Source organism: Jaculus jaculus, unplaced genomic scaffold, assembly GCF_020740685.1.
Source record: "Jaculus jaculus isolate mJacJac1 unplaced genomic scaffold, mJacJac1.mat.Y.cur mat_scaffold_34_1_3701052_arrow_ctg1, whole genome shotgun sequence".
Lineage (NCBI taxonomy): Eukaryota > Metazoa > Chordata > Mammalia > Rodentia > Dipodidae > Jaculus > Jaculus jaculus.
Window position 1 is genome coordinate 3,650,243 of NW_025423490.1, and position 5,583 is coordinate 3,655,825.

The 5,583-nt window shown below is 40.5% G+C and overlaps 1 pseudogene; it reads left to right on the forward strand.

Annotated features, from left to right (window-relative positions):
* Positions 1-2,055: 2,055 nt before the first annotated feature.
* Positions 2,056-3,368, forward strand: LOC123457282 (annotated as a pseudogene).
* The last annotated feature ends 2,215 nt before the right edge of the window (positions 3,369-5,583 follow it).

Sequence of the window (5,583 nt, forward strand, 5' to 3'; positions counted from 1 at the left end):
AGTGGAATTCTTCTCCTTCTACTACACCCTGAATTCTTATCCTTGATCTTTTCATAGTGTCCCGAATATCTTGAAATTCCCACACATACTTTTCTATTAGTGTGTCTTTCTCTTTGTTGGACTGTATGGGACATGTCACCTGGTCTTCTAGCTTAGATAGTCTGTCCTCTCCTTCATCCATTCTACTGTTGAGATTTTCTACAGACTTTTTATTTCATTAACTGTGTTCTTTATTGTTAATAATTCTAACTAGTTTTTCTTTATTATTTATATTTCCTTATTCATCTTTAGTAGCAATCTTTTTATTTCATTAAATTGGTGTCCTGTGTCTTTTTTGCTTCCTTTGACTTCTTCTTTGACTTCTTTGAACATATTTATAATCATTCTTCTGAAATCTTTCTCAGGAATTTCCTCTAACTCGTTCTCACTGGAGGTCATTTCTGATGCATTAATACTTTTTGTTGGATTTACATTGTCTTGATTTTTTTTTTTTTAATTTTTATTAACATTTTCCATGATTATAAAATATATCCCATGGTAATTCCCTCCCTCCCCACCCCCACACTTTCCCGTTTGAAATTCCATTCTCAATCATATTACCTCCCCATTACAAACATTGTAATTACATATATACAATATCAACCTATTAAGTATCCTCCTCCCTTCCTTTCTCCACCCTTTATGTCTCCTTTTCAACTTACTGGCCTCTGCTACTAAGTATTTTCATTCTCACGCAGAAGCCCAGTCATCTGTAGCTAGGATCCCCATATGAGAGAGAACATGTGGCGCTTGGCTTTCTGGGCCTGGGTTACCTGACTTAGTATAATACTTTCCAGGTCCATCCATTTTTCTGCAAATTTCATAACTTCATTTTTCTTTACCGCTGAGTAGAACTCCTTTGTATAAATGTACCACATCTTCATTATCCACTCATCTGTTGAGGGACATCTAGGCTGGTTCCATTTCCCAGCTATTATAAATTGAGCAGCAATAAACATGGTTGAGCATGTACTTCTAAGGAAATGAGATGAGTCCTTTGGATATATGCCTAGGAGTGCTATAGCTGGGTCATATGGTAGATCAATCTCTAGCTGCTTTAGGAACCTCCACACTGTTTTCCACAATGGCTGGACCAGATTGCATTCCCACCAGCAGTGCAGAAGGGTTCCTTTTTTTCCACATCCCCGCCAACATTTATGATCATTTGTTTTCATGATGGTGGCCAATCTGACAGGAGTGAGATGGAATCTCAATGTAGTTTTAATCTGCATTTCCCTGATGTACATTGTCTTGATATTTGATGTTTCTTGTGTTATAAAGTATATATTTTTGCATCCTGGATTATTTAATGATAGGATTTCCTAGTTAGCTGGGTATTATTAGATGTATCAATAAATCTGATGTTATATATCTTCAGAGTAGGAGCTTAAGGTGCTAGGTGTGGCTCTCAAGCCTCTCAGAGTACAAAAGTGACATTAGGTGTTCGGTTTGCCTGCTATGAGAGTATTCAAGTAGGCTGAGTGGAACCAAATACACATAGTTTCTAAAATTTACCTAAACAATGTACACTTTCAATGAAAAACATCACAGAGTAGTTATCCAAGCGTAGGTATTATGACAACCAGATCCTGTCTGTCCCTTAGGCTGTGTGGTGCCTCACACACTCCATTAACCATGTCAACAAGAAGATTAATATTTCTTGTCTGTAGAGGGTTCCAAGTCAGCTTGTGACCAGTGAGACCCTTTTCTAATGTATAACAGAAGAGGAAACAAAGCCACTGTAAATAAAGATGCAATAAATAACAAGCCCAAAATACAGCTTATTTAAGAATGGCAAATCTGAGCCAGACCCACACACTTGCCTCAAGACCCCTCCGCCAGGCCGCTACTGCACCCCGTCCTGGCCTGTCCTGGTGCCGCTCAACCCACACGCACAGGCTGGGGTGACCCACTGGGCGGGGCCGCCTATGAAGACAAAATCCTGTTCATCCTTGTGTCCCAGCAAAGTCCATTTCTTCAGAAAAGTCCACCATATATTTTCTCTCCAATTGCATTCCTTGGGCATGCTATAACATTTGGGAAAAGTCCAGTTGAATTCCTGGGAAATGCATATGAGAAGTATGGACCTGAATTTAGTTTTACCATGGTGGGCAACACGTTTACTTACCTTCCCGGAAGTGATGCAGCCGTACTGCTTTTCAATAGTAAAAATGAAGACCTGAATGCAGAAGAAGCTTATAGTCGTCTGACCACACCTGTGTTTGGGAAGGGAGTTGTATATGAAGTGCCCAATGTAGTTTTCTTGAAACAGATGAAAATGTTAAAATGTGGCCTCAACATAGCTCACTTTAAACAGTGTGTTTCTATAATTGAAAAAAAAAAAAAAAAAGAAACAAAGGAATACTTTCAAAGTTGGGGAGAAAGTGGAGAAAAAAAAATTGTTTGAAGCTCTTTCTGAGCTCATAATTTTAACAGCTAGCCATTGTTTGCATGGAAAGGAGATCAGAAGTCAGCTCAACAAGAAGGTAGCCCAGCTGTATGAGGATTGGGGTGGGGTCTTTAGCCAAACAGCTTGGTTTCTGCCAGGTTGGCTGCCTTTCACTAGTTTCAGACACAGGGACCGAGCTCATTGAGAGATCAAGAACATATTTTATAAGGCAATGCAGAAACACAGGTAGTCAGAAGAGAAAATTGATGACATCCTCCAAAGTTTATTAGACTCTACATACAAGGACGGGTGTCCTCTGACAGATATGAAATAGCAGCGATGCTCATTGGGCTGCTCCTCGCAGGGAAGCACACATCCTCAACCACCACTGCCTGGATGGGCTTCTTTTTGTCCAAAGACAAAACACTTCAAGAAAAGTGTTACTTAGAACAGAAAATCATCTGTGTAGCGGAGTTGCCTCCTTTAACTTATGAACAGCTCAAAGTTCTAAATTTACTTGATTGCTGCATAAAAGAAACATTAAGACTTAGACCTCCTATAATGACCATGATGAGAATGACCAGAACTCCTCAGACTGTGGTTGGGTATACCATTCCTCCAGGACATCATGTGTGTGTTCTCCCACTGTCAATCAAAGACTTAGAGACTCATGGGTGGAACGTCTAGACTTAATCCTGATCATTACTTACATGATAATCCAGCAACAGGAGAGAAGTTTGCCTATGTGCCCTTTGGAGCTGGGTGCTATCATTATATTGGGGAAAATTTTGCTTATGTTCAAATTAAGACAATTTGGTCCACTATGCTTCGTTTATATGAATTTGATCTCAGCAATGGATATTTTCCCACTGTGAATTATACAAGTATGATCCATACTCCTGTAAACCCAATAATCTGTTACAAGCAAAGATCAAACTGAAACAGGCTACAAGGAGACAATGTGTGATTCATCACTGTCACCTGCAAATCATTGGAAGAGAATGAAGTTTTGTGAAACAACGTTCATTGTGAATAGTTTCTTGAGTGAAATTTTAAAAGCCAGTTTGGGTCTAATATTTTATTAACTGAATGATTATCAAATGTGATGGCATTTGAAACAGTTTTGTTATAGCTTTGATACTATATGTACTTCATAGAAACCAAGTTTATGAGTAAAACAATCACAGAGGAGGGGATATAGGTTATTGGCAGAGCCTATATAATATCCAGGTGTTATTTCAAAAGCCTACACTGCTCTTTGCAAATATGTCCAGGATATTCCCATTTGTAACTAGTTTTGTGAGGCTTAAAAGCCCATTGAACCTAGGTGTGGTGACACACACTTTGAATCCCAGCATTTGGGAGGCTGAGGTAAGAGGATCACCTTGAGTTTGAGGCCAGCCTGGGCTTCAGAGTGAGCACCAAGTCAGCCTAGGCTATAGTGAGTTCCTGCCTCCAAAGAATTAAAAATTCCCACTGAGGGCCGGAGAGATGGCTTAGAGGTTAAGCGCTTGCCTGGGAAGCCTAAGGACCCCGGTTCGAGGCTCGGTTCCCCAGGTCCCACGTTGGCCAGATGCACAAGGGGGCGCACGCGTCTGGAGTTTGTTTGCAGAGGCTGGAGGCCCTGGTGTGCCCATTGTCTCTCTCCCTCTATCCGTCTTTCTCTCTGTGTCTGTCGCTCTCAAATAAATAAATAAAAATTAAAAAAAAATTCCCAGTGAAATTCTGTGAAGGCCATAGGTTATTCATTTACTTGGACCATTTTTGTGTATAAAGATGTATGAGGGTAAAGAAAGAACTCAGTTAAAAGCCTCAGAGAAATGAGAAAATGATTAGTTGTTTTGGTGGAATTATATTCATCAGTGATGGAGGGATATAGAAAAATACAATCTGTAAAATTTTGACTTGAGGCACTGCTGTAGGAAGTTGACAGGGATCTAGGACCATGTCTTGATAACTGTATTTCCTAAAAATAATAAACTAACACTAAAGAGTGCTCATGGATGTTTTTGGTCCCACAGGGTCACATATATTTGAAAGCCCAAAATCAACTCCTTAGGGAATTTTATTTGTTGTTTTTTATTTTATTTATTGTTCCCGGCATCCTCTCCTGAATCCAATTACCAATCCTTCCATTACCAGTTTTGTTGACCTTGAACAGTTAAACTTGAAAGAAGTGTAAGATCTGATATCTGGGAAATCTGGGCTGTAAAGTAACTGACAGTGCTGTCAGTGATTTCATTCTGTAAAGGCTGTGCTCAGGAAGCAGTCTAACTCAGATTCTAACTGGGGGTCCAACTATGTGACATACCTAGAATTGAACTAGATGAAGTCAAGGTATTTTTCATTGGTTGTGGTAGCACACATGTAATCTCAGCACTCAACACTGAGCTGGAAGGCCAGCCTGGGCTACATAGCAAGAGCATTTTTCTCTCTTAGGCATATTACAATTCTTTCCAGAGTATTGAAGACTCATGTTAAACTCTATGAAGGCCAAATCTCTGCTGTTTTTTTTTTTTTTTTTAATAAGTATTTCACACTAAAATGCTCTTTGCGGAAAAAAAAAAGAATGGCAAATCTGACCATCCATCCGATTTAACATATAATTTATCCTGATATGGAAGGTGCAATTAGCACTTCTGGTTCAGGCCTGTATACCAGGTTTATTAGGAGGGTACTGACCTCGTGTAAACCCAGTTACCTTTTGGGATGATTTTGGTCTCTCCTCCTGCTTGAACCCTGCTGTTGTTTCAAGTAGGCATGGCCAGATCCCTGGATTGCTGCTCTGTTCGCTGGAGCTGGGCACTGGCAGTGGGGGAGGGGAGGCAGATGCTGTTCTAGTTCTCTCGCTGTTCCACGTGTTCTTCTACCTTGTGATCTGCTCCTACGTTGTTCACTGCCGTTCTCCTTTCACATTTCTTGAGTTTGCAGAGAATTCCGTTGTGAGTGGTAAATCCCCTCACCTGGCTTTTCCTGCAGCTCAAGCTGAGCCTGGTGGATGGCTGGCATGCTGCCCACGGAGCTGCTTCTGCCAGCCTGTGTGTGCTCTGGATCTCTACTTCTCTGCTGCTGTTTCAATTTCCTATATACCTCACTTTTTAGTCAAAGTGTGTATTTTGCTGTTTTTTTCCTTTTCCCCCCTAGGCTGCTTTGGC